Source organism: Lemur catta, chromosome 14 (genome assembly GCF_020740605.2).
Source record: "Lemur catta isolate mLemCat1 chromosome 14, mLemCat1.pri, whole genome shotgun sequence".
NCBI lineage: Eukaryota > Metazoa > Chordata > Mammalia > Primates > Lemuridae > Lemur > Lemur catta.
In genome coordinates, this window is record NC_059141.1 from 47,266,458 (window position 1) to 47,285,414 (window position 18,957).

Sequence of the window (18,957 nt, forward strand, 5' to 3'; positions counted from 1 at the left end):
TCAGGTTCCTGGCAGAAGGAACTTTCTACTTAGAAAAGTGATGCTCTGGAGAGAGACGCTGCGCTCCATGGGGCGCTTAGGAAGGGTACTCCAGGGGCATGGCCAGAATTTGTCAAATCTGGCCGGCGCGGCTTTTTCTTTTCTCTTTTTCCTTCCTCTCTTTCCTTTTTTTAAATTACAGACTTGGAGCAGATGACAGTCTGAGGTTTTCATGTCCTTCGGTACTGGGTGGTGTGCTGGTCTTGGATCAGGGCCTAGCAGAAGGGGTCCTTCACTGCCTGGGAAAAAGAAATAAGTGGTGCCCTGGACATGTCCCATCGCAGTAACTGAATAGAGAGAATTCCACCTCCCCAGTCTTTTCAGACTAACCGGTTTGTTAGAAAACAGACAGCCTTTTGCCTGCATAAAATAGTTTCTCATTTGAGAAACTAAACCACTGCACCAGTGGTCTCTGACTGGCCACTAAAGCGAGGCAGGCATGTCAGCTGCCTGTGGCAGCCCAGTTCTGTGGGTCTGCATTTATGTGGGGTTGCGAGGGTCATTCGATGGTGTGTTGTTGACAAGTCACCAGTTGTTCCAGCCCTCACTTTGACTCCTACCAAGGACCTCCTCTGTCTTAGTCCGTAAATCCTCCTCCTCTTCCATCTGAGAAGGAACAGCATATAAAAAACATTTGTTTTAGTCCTTAGGGATAAGGGAACAGGGCAGCAAGAGACACTTGATACTTTGTCTCATCTGTTCGGAGATGGTGTCTCCACATCCCAGGCAGCCCAGGCCAGTGCCTTTGGTTGAACCTTGACTTCTCACCTCCATGCTGTCTGTCTCCTCCCCACCTCCACCCCGATTTTTCTTTCCTTAAGAGCAAAAGAGAGCTTGTTACAAAACCACATACACGTGTTTCATCTCCTTTTACTTTCGGGAGTGAGTGAAGAAACTAGGTTTCTGGCTCTGAGAGCAGTGAGCCAAGTAGCCAAGCCAAAATCCTCACGGGGGAAGGGGTCTTTCAGACAGGCTGCATGAAAAACTCTTTTCAGTTCTGTGTCCTCAGTTTTTCTGGTTTGAATTAGTGGTTACATTCTCTGGTTCCCCCACCGGCTTCCAAAGGGTGAGCACAGAGTATATTGCAGCCGGGGAGTGGGATGCAGTGGGGGTCGAGACCTGGGGGTGAAATTAGAGAGGACTGGGCTAAGTCAGGCAGCCACTACTCCCCTACCCCGGGGTCCAGTGAGCAGTGGTGAATGCTGGTGTCCGGGATGATGCTGTCTGCTGCAATCTGAAAGATGCAGCACATGTCACCTGGTGCCCCCTTTTTCTCCACCCACTGGGTAATGGTACCTCAAACATGACTCAGGATGCAAGGGACATTGTATTCTATGGGGTGTGCAACCCAATAGTCTTTCCCCTGTGGCATCACTCTTGACTTGGGTCTCTTTGCAGGAATGATTTTGAGGTTTTTAATAACTGAGTCCTGACAAGAATTTGAACATTTAGCTGGAATTTGGACAAAACCACCCATTCTGAATTTTGAGGTGCAAAATGGGGAAAGATCTTAATTGATGCCAAGTGATACATGCAGGTGGGGAGCAGAAGGGCGGCTTTTGTTTTGACTAGGGTTGAATAGGGTTGCCAATTGCTAACTAGAGGTCTAACTTGGGGTCCCTGGGTCAGATCAGAAGAGAATAGGCATCATGGCAGCTCTTGGGCCACCTTGGAGTCCCGGAGGTTGGTGAAGGCAGGAGAAGCTGCTTTCCCCAAAGGAATTGGAAGTTTTTTGTTTGTTTGTTTTTTATTCAGGATATTATGGAGGTACAAACATTTTGGTTACATGTAATGCATTTGCACCGGCCAAGCCAGGGCTACAAGAGTGTCTCTACCCCTACAGTGCGTTCGACTTCCATTAGTTGTGGGTTTACCCCCCTACCCCACCCCCAACCGGCACCCAATGAGTATTATTACCATGTGAACACCTTAGTGTTGGTCAGTTAGTACCAGTTTGATGACGAGTACATGTGGTGCTTGTTTTTCCCTCCTTGTGATACCTTACTTTGAAGGATGGACTCAATCTCTATCCAGGATAATATAAGAGGTGCTAGATCATCATTGCTTTTGTAGTTGAGTAGTATTCCATGGTAAACATATACCACATTTCATTAAGCCACTCATGTATTGATGGGCACTTGGGTTGCCACCACATCCTTGCAATCATAAATTGTGCTGCCATAAACATTCGAGTGCAGATGTTTTTATTGTAGAATGTCTTTTTTCCCTTTGGATAGATGCCTAGTAGTGGGATTGCTGGATCAAATGGTATTTCTATGGAATTGGAAGTTTCTGTCTGCTTGCTCTCCCTACCCTGGCAGTATTGGCTCCTAGAAACAAAAATGGGCTTTCCATTCTCCCTGTTACTTCGCAGGAAAGAGCAAGATGCTAGAAAAGGACAAAGGATCAATTTGGTCTCTTTGCTGTAGATTTTTTTTTTTTTTTTGAGACAGAGTCTCGCTCTGTTGCCCGGGCTAGAGTGCCATGGCATCATCCTAGCTCACAGCAACCTCAAACTCCTGGACTCCTCAAGTGATCCTTCTGCCTCAGCCTCCCGAGTAGCTGGGACTACAGGCATGCGCCACCATGCCCGGCTAATTTTTACTATATATATATTTTTTAGTTGTCCAGATAATTTCTTTCTATTTTTAGTAGAGACAGGGTCTCTCTCAGGCTGGTCTCGAACTCCTGACCTTGAGCGATCCTCCCTCCTTGGCCTCCCAGAGGGCTAGGATTACAGGCATGAGCCACCGCGCCCGGCCTGCTGTAGATTTTTTTAAAAGGCTCATTTGCTCCTGCGGAAAAACATTTGGGCACAGGGAGTGTGCTGGCCAGCTCAGACAGAAATGCAGGGAGGCGAGGAGGGATGGCCACCAGCTTTATGAGCTCAGCTGTGCTCCTGTGGGTCCTTCTGGGCTTCTGGGCCTGGGGCTCATGGGGCCTCCTAACACATGAGCAGACAGGAGTAACTTGAGCCCCAGGTGCAGACCTCAGCTTTAAAGCCTGCAGGGGTTTATGTTTTCTCTGAGTTTTGTGCCTTTTCTTTCCCTCTTCACTTTTCCTACCTCACCTTTCCTCAAGTGAGAAAAATAGTTCCCAGGTAGAGAGTATTTCCTTAGAAAGAGGGACATTGGAGCTTTAGCTTGATTAATAAGGAGCTAACTCTTTGGAGCTCCAGTCCTCAAGTGTTTTGCTTTTTGTTTTTCCTTGGTCAATGACATTAACAAATGAAAGGGTGAGTTCTGGAAGCTCCTGGGAGACAGCTGCTTACCCAGCTGAGCCACTTGGGGTGGGCTCGGTAGGGGTGTTTAGTGAGGGGGGACTCCTGTGTTTGTTTGGAAGAATGTCGCTACTCTGAGACCACACCTACTGGGATGCAAAAGGTTAATGGCAGGAAGCCTCTGAAGAGGGAGGGAGGCCACTTGGCTAAACAAGTTTGTTTCCTTCTCCTGAAATTTATAGCTGAGGTGTCTCCACCCTCTCACCCCAAGCAGGGCCTTGCGTCTTTTCTTACTGAATAAAAATGCCCCAAATGCCTGTGACTGTTTTTCTCTTTCTTTCAAGTCAGAGGATAATGGACAGAAGGTTTGAGGGAGGCACATCTCACGTGGACACGTGAAAACCTATTTGTCACACTGCTTCTTTTTTTAATACTTGCTTCATGAATTTATTCATGTGCTATGTACTTATTCTAGGTGCCTCTGTGTCTTAATACTTCTTTCATTCAGATTTGCTTATGCTCAAGGAAAGTGGAGTCAACCTATTACCTCCACATTCAGTTCAAGAGAGGATAACTGAGTGGGAGGCTGTGTTCCCAAAGCTGGCTGGTTCCTACAGTCTTCTCCATCCCACAGTGACATGTGTGGGCCCTGCAGGTTTGCCTGTAGTTGGGCAAGAGTTCCCTGATGTGTGCTTTGGGGGATACTGAAGATTGGGTAGGTCAGGTTGGCCGAAGGGAGGTGATGGATTTTCCTTCCTCTCCTTCTGCCCTTGTTCCTGCTCCTGGAAGCATCTCAGAACACAGGCTTCCAGTCACAGAGAGATATCAAGGCAAAATTGCAAGTGCCGTAGGAGTGTAGAGACCAGTCATCAATGCTAGATGTCGAGTGATTTCAGAATCTGTCCTGGGATCTGGTTTGGAAGAGGAGGTTCAGTTCCAGGGTACCTGGTGCCTGGTGCTGCAAGAGTTGGGCAAATCTCTGAACTGCTGTTCTTACTTGTTCTGTGACTTGGGGAATGTCATGGGGGAGCGTATAGAGATGGTAAAGAAAGAGAGTGGTCCAATTCCTACTCTGCTTTGTTTCTGAAGTTCCACCTTGGATGGCAGCAGGGCATCTTGTAGGGCTTAGTAGCTAGTGGAGTTTTTTAGGTGAAATTTATGTTTAGAGAAATGCACAAATATTAAGTGTATTATTTGATGAATTTTTCGAATGCATATGTGTGTAACCCAAATTTCTAACTGGATTTGGAACATTACCACTACCCTAGAAAGTTCCTTCTTGCCCTTTCTCTGTCAGCTCTGCCCCCATCCTCAGAGATAACCGCTATTCTGATTTTTTTACAACCATAAATTAGTTTTGCATGTTCAAGAACTTCACATAGATGGAATCATATGGTACTTTGAGAAAAACACTCCCTAAACCGTGCTTTCCTCTAAACTCCACAACAATCAACACAGCAGAGGGCTTCTGTGACCAAATTTGGGGTTCTTCCCCACACACCAAGCAGCAGACACCAGCTGGATGTCCTCTAATTCAGTTATGATACTGTCTACCCAGAGATAGTGTCAGATCCCACAGGGTGAGGTCTCCATCTCCAAGACGCCCCACCCCGCCCCCCAGACACCAGTCACAAGTCCCTGCGTCCAGAGCTTCTGACCAACTGGATTCAAATTGGAGTCCCCATAACCCCTTCTCCCTTTGGGTTCAACTAATTTGCTGGACTGGCTCACAAAACTCAGAGAAACATGTTTGCAGATTTATTATAACAGATAGTACAAAAGATAATGATGAAGAAATGGGTAGCTCAAGGTATGGGGGAAGGGTCATGGAGCTTCCATGCCCTCCCTGGGCTCACCACCCTCCAGGAACCTCCTGGTGTTCAGCTATCTGGAAGCTCTCCAAACCCAGTCCTCTTGGGTTTTTATGGAGGTTTTATGACATAGGCATGATTGACAACCATGTAGAAATGTGATTGGGCAAAAAGTGCATGATCTAAAACCCAGTGAGGCCTGTCTGTTCAGATTCTTCCTGGCCTCTCTGTGCAGCATTCCTTCCTCCAGTGTGTGGGGCAGGACCCCGTCTGGAATGAGGATCTTTTGATCCACAATCACATTAGAGTCCTGCCTTGGGCAGGTGAAAGGAGGACAGGAGGTCAGAGAGATTCTGTCTCCTCAGGCCTGCTTCTGAGGCCTAAAGTGCCCCAACATTGTAACAAGGACTGTGAGTTTTACAAAGCTCCAGAGGAACTGTTGATAAAAACCAATATATATATCATAACACCACGTATTATGTTATGTACTCATTTGTGTGAGGATTCTTTCTCTCAGCTTAATGTTCCTGAAACTCATCCCTGTAGTTTGTTCCTTTTTATTGCTGAGTAGTATTCCATTATTAATGTATCACAGTTTATCCATTTTCCCTTAAGTGAACACCTGGATGTTTTTAGTTCATGACTATAAACTGGAATAATGTATCTATGAATATTCATATGCAATTTTGTAATGCTTTTATTTCTCTTGGGTCCATACTTAGGAGGAATTGCTGACTCATACAGTAGATTATACTTAATTTTATGGAAACTTTTTCCAGAATGGTTGTACCATTTTATACTCTTACCAACAAAGTGAGACAGTTCTGGTTTTTCTGCATCTTTGCCAACATTTGATATCAGTCTTTTTAATTTTATCTCTTCTGGTGGTATGTAGTGGTATCTTGTAATTTTAATTTGCACTTCCCTGATGACTAATGATGTTGAACAATTTTTCATGGGCTTATGAACTTCCTTTGTGAAGTGTCTGTCAAATCTTTTGCTATTTTTTAAAAATTGGATTATTTGTCTTTTTGTTACTGAATTGTAGGAGTTCTTTATATATTCTGAATACCAATCCTTTATTAGATGTATGCTCTGCAAATACCACCCACCCTATGGCTACCCTATTCAGTTTTTCCGTGGTATTTTTGGAGACAAGTCTTAAATTTTTATTAAGTCTAACATCTATTTTTTTTCCTTTGTGGCCTATACTTTTTGTATCCTGCAGAAAGAAATTTTGCCTAACCCAAAGATTTTCTCCTGTGTTTTCTTTGAGAAATTTTATAGTTTTACACTTAGGTTTAGGATCAATTTTGAGTTAATTTTTGTAAATGACATAAGATATAGGTTGAGGTTCATTTTTTTGCAGATGAGTGTCTAGATATTCAAGAACAACTTGTTGGCCGGGCGCGGTGGCTCACGCCTGTAATCCTAGCTCTGGGAGGCCGAGGCGGGTGGATCGCTCGAGGTCAGGAGTTCGAGACCAGCCTGAGCAAGAGTGAGACCCCGTCTCTACCAAAAATAGAAATAAATTATCTGGCCAACTAAAAATATATATACAAAAAAATTAGCCGGGCATGGTGGCTCATGCCTGTAGTCCCAGCTACTCGGGAGGCTGAGGCAGTAGGATCGCTTAAGCCCAGGAGTCTGAGGTTGCTGTGAGCTAGGCTGATGCCACGGCACTCACTCTAGCCCGGGCAACAAAGTGAGACTCTGTCTCAAAAAAAAAAAAAAAAAAAAAAAAAAGAACAACTTGTTGAAAAGACTTGCCTTGTAACTTTGATGAAAATCAGCTGACTGTCTATGTAAGGGTCTATTTCTGGACTCTCTGTTCCACTGATGTATGAATCTATCCTTCACCAGTACCACTGTCTTTTTTTTTCCCCTCATCACATCACACAGAGGTGATACCATACTGTCTTAATTACCATGCTTTTTTTTTTTTTTTTTTTTTTTTTTGAGGCAGAATCTCACTCCGTTGCCCTGAGTAGAGTGTCTTGGTGTCAGCCTAGCTCACAGCAACCTCAAACTCCTGGGCTCAAGCCATACTCCTGCCTCAGCCTCCCGAGTAGCTGGGACTACAGGTGCATACAACGCCGGGCTAATTTTTATATTTTTGGTAGAGACAGGGTCTCGCTCTTGCTCAGGCTGGTCTCTAACTCCTGAGGTCAAGCAATCCTCTCTCCTTGGCCCCCCGGAGTGCTAGGATTACAAGTGTGAATTACCACGCTTGGCCAAATTTTTTAAATTTATATTTCAGTAGATTTAGGGGTACAAGTGGTTTTTGGTTACATGGATGAATTGTACAGTGCTAATGTCTGGGTTTTTGGGTAATGGTTTTTTTATATTTTGCTGAAAGTTTATAATGGTTATTTGTAAGGTGTTGGTCTAATAGGATCTAGTCCACCACTATTGTAACAAAAATCCCACGAACGAATTTTTGTTTTGTTTTGTTTTAATTTAAAGAGGTTTATTCTGAGCCAAATTTGAGGACCATGGCCCAGAGTCAAGCCCAAGAATCCTTGAGCAAATGGACTCCATGAATGTTTTTAATTCATATCTTCTCAGCTGGGCGAGGTGGCTCACATCTGTAATCCTAGTACTCTGGGAGGCTGAGGCAGGGGATTGCTTGAGCTCAGGAATTCGGGACTAGCCTGAGCAGCAGTAAGACCCTGTCTCTACCAAAAAAAGAATAAAAGAACCCAGCTGGGCATTGCAATGCATGCCTATAGTCCCAGATACCTGTGAGGCTGAGGCTGAAGGATCACTTTAGAGCCCAGAGTTGGAGGTTGCATTGAGCTACAATGATACTACTGTACTCTACCCAGGGCAACAGAGTGAAACTCTGTCACAACAACAGCAATAACAAAAGGCAACCAAACGCCCCTCCTCACAACCTTAAGAAAAAAAAAATTCACGTATTCTCCCCTTTTAAAATGTCGTTCTGTTGGTGAGAAATCTCTAGCCATAGAGAAATGAATGGCCATGACAAGATCACTTAAATGGTCACCAACAAGAATTCTGTTTTATCTTGTCCTCCTTCTGGACAGATCTCGGCATCTCTCCAGTCTTGTCTAGCTCAATTATCCCTTTTCTTCTGTTAGGTGGCAAGCTGGAATAATTCTGCCCATTTTGCAGACAGGAAATGGAATCAAGACCGTGATGTGGCTGGTGCTGCTTGGGTTTCTTGCTGTCCTTTCTGTTCCCCACCAGTCCTCCCAGGTTCCCAGGAAGGCTCTGCTAGTCTCATCAGCCAGTGCCTGGAACTCATGCTCCTCGTGAGGGTGGCAGATTCCCACCAGGTCTCTGGGCCACTCAGAGGCCCCAGGGAAATGGCAGAAACAGCTGCTCTGACCACGCCTTGCTCTCACCTCCCTCCTTCCCCCATAGGATCTTCCCAGCCATGTTTTCCTAGTTTTGTTCTGCCAGATGTTGTCTTTTACCTTATTCTGCTCAGGGGCCACCGAAGGGTTCAGTCTGAAAGAGCCCAAAGGGCTCACAATGGGATGTCTTGTTGGCATATTGTTGTTATCAAGCTGGGTCATGTTTATGTAGCATCTGGATAGTTAACAAGTATCCACAGCTCCATGGTTGTTTGTTTGTTTGTTTTGTTTTGTTTGAGACAAGGATCTTGCTTTGTCACCCAGCCTGGATTGCAGTGGCATGCTCATAGCTCACTGCAACTTCAAACTCCTGGCCTCAAGTGATCCTCCCACCTTGGCCTCCCAAAGTGCTTGGGATTATAGGTGCGAGTCACCACTCCTTGCCTTTTTTTGTTTTTTTAACAGATTGGTCATCTTCCTTCTTTCATTGTAACATGCACTGAGCCTTTTTAATATCCTTGTGAATCTGGGCATTACTGCTGAAGAACACCAGTGCAAAATTACTTTCAATTACAGGCAGCAAAACAGACTTGAGTCGCCACTGAAAACTGTAATTTAAAGTTTCCAAATCACCTAGAACCGCTCTGGTTAGTGAAGAAAACTTGGTTCACATTCCTGCCCTGCCACTTATTAGCTGTGTAACCTTGAGCTAGTAAACCCCTTTTGCCCCTTTGTCTTCATGGGTACAATAAGGACATAAATAGCTCCTTTGCGGGTTGTACTGAAGATAAGGTACCTGAGAGCATTCAGTGTGTGCCTGGTCCAGAGTCAATGTCAGGAAAACAATAAAACACATGGCAATTTGAAGCATGCAGGACAAAGAGAACCAGTCTCTGGATTCTTGATCTCTAGACAGCCTGTCTCCAGTGGGGCCTGTGCTAATCATTGCTAGCCTGGCATATATTTATATTTAAGCCCTTTGTCTGTCCTTTTTGCCCTGTCCTTCCTGTCATATGCCAGATTCCTTAGTGCTGGTCAGGCCCACGGCCCATGGTTGTCCTGTGCCTCAGCTCAGATCCCCGAGGGTACCTGGTGCTGTACAGGGAACCTGCACTGGGATCCGGATGCCTGGTTTGGAACCAACCCTGCTGCTACGCTGCTGGGAGCCCTCTGGCCTGTCATCTCACTTCTCTAGGCCTCCGTGAACAGCTTCCTGCTTGCTTTGGCTCTGTTGACTGGCTGAGGCTTCCCAACTCCTGGCTTGGCACTGGCCTTGGCTGGGTCAGCCTGCCAGTCACCTGTCTCGAGAGGCCCAGGGAAGAACAGACAAAAGCTCACACTGAGATTTCTTAAGATATTTTCTATAAACAGGGAGGTTGTACCTTCCCCTTAGTCCTGCCCAGACATCTCAATTCTCTAATACCATTCCCCTTTGGGGAAGCATCCAGGGCAACACGGTTGTTGAAGCAGCCACAGCATGCTGGGCTTCGCTTGCTCACAGGCTCATTGGTCCGGTATGTATTGAGCACGTTCTGTGTGCCCAGTTCTGGAATGGTCAGTTCATACAGAGGGGCAATAGGCTCATGCTCTAACCTGAAGGAGCTCACAGCCTAGGGGGCAGATGGATGAATAAATGATACACAGTTATGGGGAGCAATAGAAGGACAGCTGACCAAGGGTCCCATGCATGTGTACATGTATATTTGGGGAAGGCTTACTGGAAGAAGTGATGCCTAAACTAAGGTACAAAGAATGAGTAGATGTTAGCTTAGAGGGAAGCACATTTTAAGTAGAGAGGGAGGGCCTGTGTCCCAGTTGTATGACCCACATGGGAAACTGCAAGCAGCTGAGCGTCACAGAGCATGGAGTAGGAGGTGGGCAGAGACACAAAAGCCTGGAGAGGGGCTGGTTGGGATGGGCCTTGACTGCTGTACTGAAGGGTGTGGTTTTGAGCCTGAGGCCACTGAAGAGTGTTAAGCAGTAAGGTGCATGCATGTGATTACATTTATAGTCCTGTTTACATGATGTCCATAGTAGATACTTCCTGGCCTGATGTGTACATTATCTTCCATTGACATTGTCACCTGCAGTGGTGTCTGGTGCCTTTAAGGGGTTATATAAGCTCCCATGGACTTACCGGTGTTTATGCCTTTGGTGCTTGTTAAGTGGCAGGTCTGACATCCTAGGAAGGCTCTAGAAAGAGCTCAAAGGCTGTGCAGGACACCCAGGATCTAATCCTCCGTCACTAACCAGCTGAGTGACCCACTTCTCATCCAGTCCTCTTGGGGCCTTGGTTGCCTTTTCTGTGGGACAACATTCCACCTGCCCTCTCTCCTTCACATCGTTGACCTCAGGCTCCAATGAGATACCATCTGTGAAAACACTTTGGAAAGTATACAGTACAAACACCAAAGTGTCCTTCCACATATCTGTGTCGTCTTTAATTTCTTGCATCAGTGTTCTGTAGTTTTCAGCATACAGGTCTTTCACCTCCTTAGTTAAGTGTGTTCCCAAGTATTTTATTCTTTTTGATGCTGTTGTCAATGGGATTGTTTTCTTAATTTTCTTTTTGGATTTTGGATAACTCATTGCTAAATATATAGAAAAACAACTGAGTTTTTGTATGTTGATTGTGTATCCTGCAGCTTTACTGAATTTGTTTATTAGTTCTAACAGTTTTGTGTGTGTATGTATGTGTGTGTGTGTGTGTGTGTGTGTGTGTGTGTAGTCTTTAGAGTTTCCTATATATAAGGTCATGTCATCTGCAAACAGAGATGATATTACTTCTTCCCTTCTGATTTGAATGCCTTTTATTTCTTTTTCTTGCCTAATTCCTCTGGATGGGACTTCCAGTACTATATTAAATAGAAGTGACAGGGGTGGGCATCCTTGCCTTGTTCTTGATTTTAGCAGAAAGGTTTTCACCATTGAGTATCATGTTAGCTGTGGGCTTTTCATATATGGCCATTATTGTGTTGAAGTGATTTCATCCCATGTCCATGGATTGGAAGACTAAATATTGTTAAAAATGTCCGTACTATGCAAAGAGAGCTGCACATTCAATACAATCCCTATCAAAATCCCAGTGGCACCCTGATTTGATCATTATATGTTATATGCTTGTATCAAAATATAACATGTACTCCATGAATATGTACAATTATTATGTATCAATAAAAAATTTTAAAAATCCCAATGGCATTTTTTACAGAAATAGAAAAAACAATTCTAAAATCACAAAACATCCCGAATAGCTAAAACAATTTTGAAAAAGGAAAACAAAGCTGGAGGCATCGTACTTCCTGATTTCAAAATGTATTACAAAGCTACAGCAATTAAAAGAATATACTACTGACATAAATACAGAAATATACAGCAGTGGAACAGAATACAGAGCCCAGAAATAAACCCATGCATATACAGGGCATATTACAGTTAACTGATCTTCCATGAGGGTGCCAAGAACACACTATGGGGCTAGGTGTGGTGGCTCACGCCTGTAATCCTAGCACTCTAGGAGGCCGAGGTGGGAGGATTGCTTGAGCTTAGGAGTTCGAGACCAGCCTGAGCAACAGTGAGACTCTGTCTCTACCAAAAATATAAAAATTAGTCAGGTGTTTTGGTGTGTGCCTGTAGTCCCAGCTACTCGGAGGCTGAGGCAGGAGGATCACTTGAGTCCAGGAGTTTGAGGATGCTGTGAGCTAGGCTGACGCCACGGCACTCTACACAAGACAACGGAGTGAGACTCTGTCTCAAAAAAAAAAAAAAAAAGAATACACTATAGGCAAAGGATAGTCTTTTCAACAAGTGGTACTAGGAAAACTGGATATTCCCGTGCAGAAGAATGAAATTGTACCCTTTCTCACACCATATACAAATAACAACTCAAAATAGATTAAAGACTTAAACTTAAGACCTAAAACCAAAACTTCTAGAAGAGAACACAGGGAAAAAACTTCATGACATAGGTCTTGGCAGTGATTTCTTGGATATGACACCAAAAGCACAGGCAACAAAAGCAAAAATAGACAGGTGGGACAAACATCAAATATTAACATTGGTATTTTATCTCTGGTGTGGATTATGGGTATGAGGGCATGAGAGTGTGTGTGCATGTGCACTTGTAAATGTTTTTATAGTTTTAAAGTATGAAGTGGTTAGCGCCTATTATTTTAGTTTGATGGATTGCTTAGGTAACACACTCACAAAGTACAAAAGGAGGGTATATAGTAAAAAATCTTTCTTTCCCCTGCCGACAGCCACCGATTGCCGTTTTCTGGAAACAACTGCAGTGGCAGTTATGGTCTGAGACGCGAGAAATGACCACCTAAAGACCAAATTGAGCCAGATCAGGAGTCTTTATTAGCTGGCCAGTGACTACTCGCTGTGCCGCCGTGGCGGCACAGAGCGCAGCAGTGAACTTTTGAAGCAGAAAGCTTTTATCATGAGTGAAAAATCACTGGGGCAGAGCAAGCATGATTACAGGGGCAAAAAGCTGCATTACATCACTCTCATGTCCTGGTGCAACAGGATCTGGGCAGTTTAGGGCTTGGTCATGCAGAACATGGGTGTTGTATTCCCACACTTGGGGCACTGTCTTTAGCAAGCAGTTTTACAGAAGCGAGATATCAGGTTAATGATTTTTCGGCACAAAACTCACATTATGACATTATAGAAATAGCTTTGACAATGTTAAAATTTCAGCTTTTAATATTATATGGCCAAAAGTTATAACAGTCAGTAGTCTTGAATCTTTTGGCCCTTAACATCCTTGACCTGTTGGATTTTAGCCTGCTCTTGGTCTTCTCCCCCATCAGACATTCCCCAGTGGGTGTAGTAAGTCCAACAAGCTGGTTTGCCCCTTGGGGCTATACAGGTTCGAGTATCACCTGTAATGGTGCCAGTCCAATATTTCTTTCCTCCACTGTGGCATACCTGAGCCTCACTATAACATGTCTTTGGCATGTAGGTGCTGACTGTGAAACCTCCCGTGGTCCAGAAGCCTCGAGTAATCCCGTTAGTGGAGGGAATCCAAGTCCTAGCATAACAAGTCTCAGGGCAGGGTTTTTCTGCCATAGTTATTAGGGTGAGTGCCCCAACCAGGAGGACTATAGGGACTGAAGCACGAGCAGACATCCTACAATGAGCCAATATATCACAGTTAGAGATGCCCTCTGCAGTACAGTCCAATCTTCCGGAGCTACCGAGAAGAGTCCAATCCCCAGTAAAGTCACTACAACCCCAGTGAAGGTCAGGGCCAGTGGTCCCACTTACTCCTGTTCAGTCCTGGGTGTGGCTGTCCTCGTTGGCAGATGGTTAAGCTGGATCTTCAGCGGGTTCTGCTGGTCCTGATGTGCAGTCCAGAAATCAGTTTCATTGTCTAGTTCTGCCTTTTTCACCCGGGAGTGGTGGATCCATGGAGTGATACCTGCAACTTTAACAGCAGTAGGAGTAACTAGTATCACAGTATGGGGGACCCTTCCAGGTGGGCTCTAGGAGTATTTTTTTCTAGTCCTTTACCCAGACTAGATCCCCAGGTTGGTGGGGGTGGACAGGGAGACCCAGGGCAATAGAGTTTTTTTCTAGGATGGTGTGGTGGATATGGCACATAGTTTTGGCTAAGGCTTGGAGGTGTGTTTTTATATTTAATTCCCCTAGTCGTCTGATGTCTCCCCTTAATCGCTTGATGAGTGGGGGAGGTCTACCGAACAGGATTTCAAAGGGTGAATATCCTATGGGCCCCAGTGTGCTCCTGACTCTGAACAGGGCTAGGCTTAGCATGTCTACCCAGGGTAATTGTGTTTCTTGACATAGCTTTGCTAGAGTGGTCTTGAGGGTCCGGTTCATGCACTCTACTTTCCCTGAGCTCTGTGGCCTGTAGGCTGTATGTAGTTTCCATTTGATTCCTAGTGCCTTGGTGAGGGTTTGCATGACCTCCGCAGTGAAGCCTGGTGCGTTGTCACTGCCAAATGAGAGTGGTAGACCATACTGGGGGATGATTTCTCTCAACAGAAACTTTGCCACTTCCCTAGCCTTTTCAGTCTGGGTAGGGACTGCCTCGACCCAGCCTGAGAAGGTGCATATCACTACTAGCAGGTATTTATAGCCCCGACATGGTTTTACTTCTGTGAAATCCACTTCAACATCCTTGAACGGAGAGGTTCCGGTGTACTGAATTCCTGGGGCGGGTCTTGGCCTGACCGTTGCATTGTTTTTAGCGCAGGCCTGACAGCGGGTGCTGACTGCTGCCGCGATGGATGGAAGTTTGGCAATGTAGTAGTACCGGGCGAGTAGCTGCGTGAGGGCTGTTTCCCGCAAGTGAGTCAGGTTGTGATATCAGGAGACCATAGAGTATGCTAATTTACTGGGGATAAAGATGTTATGGTTTCTAAGGTGACACCACCCATCTGCGTCCTTCTTGGCCTGCTCCTGCTCTGCCCACTGGTTCTCTTCTGGAACATATTTTGGTTTTTCAGGCCATTCGGGTGCCAACAAGATTTGGCATTGGGTCGCAGTGTTGTCCTCTGAACATTCTCGGGTGGCTGCATTTATGGCTGCTTGATCTGCCAGGCGATTGCCAGTGGCAATTGGATCTGTGCCCTTTTGGTGCCCTCGACAGTGGATGACCGCAATTTCTTTTGGCTCCCAAACTGCCTCCAGCAGTTGGAGAATTTCATCCCTATTTTTGATCTCCTTTCCACCTGCAGTCAGCAGTCCCCTCTCCCTGTATATTGCCCTGTGGATATGTATTGTGGCAAAGGCATATTTAGAGTCTGTGTATATGTTTGCCTTCTTATCTCGGGCATGCCTGAGGGCTTGGATGAGGTCCCATAGCTCCGCCTTTTGTGCCAACCACCCTTGGGACAAAGGAGCTGACATGATGACCTCATCCACTGTGGTGACAGCGAAGCCCGCCAGTCATTTCCCATTCTGGATAAAACTACTACCATCCTTGTAGAGTTCTAAGCCTGGTGCCGATAGACGACTATCTTTCAGATCTGGCCAGCTGGCATAGACCTCCTCTACCGCCTCGGTGCAGTCATGGTCCTGTGGCCCTGGCTCACTGGGTAGGAGGGTGGCAGGATTCAGGGTCCACACAGTCTCCAGGGTGACCTGTGGATTATCGCACAGCAGTCCTTGATACTGTGCTAACCAGTTGCTTGAGAGCCACCGGCGCCCTGAGGTGTTCATTAGAGATATCACTGGATGATGGACTCGCACACGGAGGTTTTGTCCCAGTGTGAGTTTGTCTGCCTCCATCACTAGCAGGATGATGGCTGCTAGTGCGCGGAGGCAAGGTGGCCATCCTGCCGCTACCAGATCCAATTGTTTTGACAAGTAAGCCACTGGTCTCTGCCAGGGGCCCACAGTTTGAGTCAAAACCCCCAGAGCCACTTGTTTCTTCTCGTGTACAAACAGGTTAAAGTCTTTGGTGAGGTCCGGTAGCCCTAGTGTGGAGGCTCTTTTTAGTAAGTCTTTTATTTCCTGGAAAGCCCTCTCCTGACTCTCGGCCAATTCCAATTCTTTGTTTTCAGGCCCGCATACGGCCTCGTACAGAGGCTTGGCCTTTAGGGAGAAACCTGGGATCCAGATGCGGCAGAATCTGACCGTGCCGAGGAATTCCCTGAGTTGTCTCCATCTGTTTGGCCTGGGAATTGTACAGATGGTGTGCTTATGCTCATGTCCTAGTGTCCGGTGCCCCTGAGTGATGTGGAAACCGAGGTACTTCACCTGTTGCCTGCAGATCTGTGCCTTTTCCCAGGAGACTTTGTATCCTTTGTCAGTGAGCAGTTGGAGCAGACACCGGGTTCCCCGTTGACAGTCTTTCCTGGTTGGGCTCGCTAGAAGGAGGTCATTAGCATACTGTAGAAGTTTGCAGCAGGTTTCTTCTCTCGGAAAGGAGATGAGGTCAGTGGCTAGAGCCTCCCCGAACAGAGTTGGTGAATTTTTAAATCTCTGTGGTAGTCGCGTCCAGGTGAGCTGGGTTTTCCTTCCAGTCTGAGGATCCTCCCACTCAAAGGAGAACAGGGACTGACTCTTCAGGGCGAGCTGCATGCAGAAGAATGCATCCTTTAAGTCCAGGCAGGAGAACCAGGCAGCGTCAGGAGGAATGAGGCCTAGGAGGGTGTATGGGTTCGGTACTACTGGGTGGAGAGTCACTGTGGCCTCATTAATCAGTCGCAGGTCTTGGATGGGCCGATATCCACCTCCGTTGGGCTTTTTGACTGGCAGGAGGGGAGTGTTCCATGGGGATTGGCACTCCACCAAAATCCCCTCCTGCTTAAGTCTATCGATGTGTTGTTCCTGAATTCCCTCTCGAGCCTCCTTGGGGATAGGATACTGTCGTCTCCTGGTCGGTTGGGCGCTCGGTTTCATCTCGATCACCAGGAGTGCATGTTGGTGTGCAAGACCAGGAGGGTTGTCCTCCGCCCCTACCGATGGAAAGTCCTGCCGGAAGTCGGTCGGGTTCTGTTCTTCTTTGGCCTCATCATATAGCTTCCCCTTTGATTCCCAAGGCAGGGTGACTGCCATTATGAGAGTCTCTGGAGCACCGAGCGTGAAGCTTGTGGTCTCTTCCGGGTAGAAGGTGATTTGGGCTTCCAGTTTGCTCAGGAGATCTTGACCTAGGAGGGGCATGGGGTAGTCTGGTATGTATAGGAATTCATGTCTTATCTGGTGGCCCCCCATCTGGCATATTTGGGATTGGCAGAAGGGTCGAGCTACTAGAGTTCCAGTGGCTCCCACAATGGTGGTTTCCCACTTTGTAAGTGGAGTCACGGGGGTTGTTACCACTGAATGTTCTGCCGCAGTGTCCACCATGAACGTTATTGGTCGGCCCCCTACTTTCATTACAACCGTAAGTTCCTGGGGGCCAAGAATCAGGGAACCCGGTCTTTCCTATCCTGAGTCGACCACAGTGAGACCAATGAGGCCCTGGGTCTCCAGCTCCTGCTGGAAGCCCCTGGGCAGGTTCCTGTTTGGTGGTGGGTTTTTTGTTGGGGCATTCATGCTTCCAGTGACCAGACTCCTTACAATAGGCACACTGGTCAGGCTTCAGGGTCCCTCGTCTCCTGGGTCCTCCTTCCCGTAGTGGGCCGGGTTTCCTGGCTGGGTCAGGTCTTCCGAGGGCAGTGGCCAGGAGAGTGGCTTTCTGTTTCATTTTCTGGTCCTTCTCCCTCTGGGTGGTCTGGTCTCCATTAATGTATACCTTCTGGGCCACTTCCATCAGCTGCGTGATAATCATTCCTGCAAACCTGTCGAGTTTCTGGAGTTTCCATCGGATGTCAGTATGGGACTGCCCAACCAATGCAGCATTCACCATCCGCTGATTTTCGGCCGCCTCTGGGTCGAAGGGTGTATAGACTCGATAGGCCTCACAAAGGCGCTCGTAGAATTCGTTCAGTGATTCCTCCGGCTTCTGGGTGATCAGAGCGACTTTGTTCATGTTGGTTGGTTTTCTGGCTCCCTCCCGGACCCCGTGGAGGAGAGCTTCCTGATACCTTCTGAGTGCCTCTTGTCCACTCAGGGAGTTGAAATCCCAATCCAGGTTGGTCTCAGGTGCTGCTCTCAGTGCCCACTGCTCCACATCCAAGGTCCCTGCTGGAGCCTGGTCCTGGAGCCACCTCCAGGTCCCAGCTACAATCCCACGTCGTTCTTCCGTGTTAAAAAGGGTCAGAAGGAGCTGGCGGCAGTCTTCCCAAGTAGGATGGTGGGTCTGAAAGATGGATTCTAGGAGGTCAAGGAGAGCCTGAGGTTTTTCGGAGTATGGTGGGGTGTGGTGCTTCCAGTTCAGGTCAGTGGTGGAGAAGGGCTGGTAGTACAGGACTGGCTGCCCTGGCTGAACGGACCCATCGTCTGTAACCTGCATCGGACCTTGCACCTCACGCAGGGGCATCTGGAGGGCTGAAGTTGAGGCCTGAGCTGACTGTAGCCAGCTGGTGATGGGAATGTTGGCACCTGGTTGGTCTGGAACTGGCAGCCAGGAGACTGACGGTGGCGGGGTGTCTGGTGGATTTGGGGGCACTTCAGGAGGTGTCATGGTAGGGTTGTAGGGCGGCGGTGGTGGCTCCTCTTAAGGAGCTTCCTGATGGATGGGTTTGTACATTTGGAGTCTCTGGTCCCTTGGACCACAAAAATCCTGCTCTGTCCCTTATTAGCACAGAACCGGACCCAAGGGGGCAGGGTCTGAGCAATCTCTAGCCATGAATCTATGTAACGGAATTGGTCGGGGTGGCCAGGAGTCCCAGTCACAACTTTCCAAACTGCTCGGACGGTGGGGAGGTCTAGGGTTCCTGTTGCAGGCCATTCAACCCTGAATATGAGCCATTCGTGTTCAAAGAGGGCCCTAAGTCTGCTGGGACTCAGTGTGACACCGTAATCTCCCGTGAAACCCTTCTTAAAGTTCTTTAACATGCATTTAAGGACTGTAGGCTTAGATTCTACACTACCCATCCTAGACCCTTGAACAGTGTCGCAGCTTAACAGACAAAAGGGGGGGTTCTCTCAGGTGTCCGCCTGGCTGCGTCCCTTGTGGGAACTTAGGGCGTCTTGGCTAAGGTGTGCC

At 47.0% G+C, this 18,957-nt stretch overlaps 1 protein-coding gene across 3 annotated transcripts in view; it reads left to right on the forward strand.

Annotated features, from left to right (window-relative positions):
• Nucleotides 1-18,957, forward strand: part of STOX1 (storkhead box 1) — a 56,327-nt gene that overhangs the window by 697 nt on the left and 36,673 nt on the right. The window lies entirely within an intron of this gene.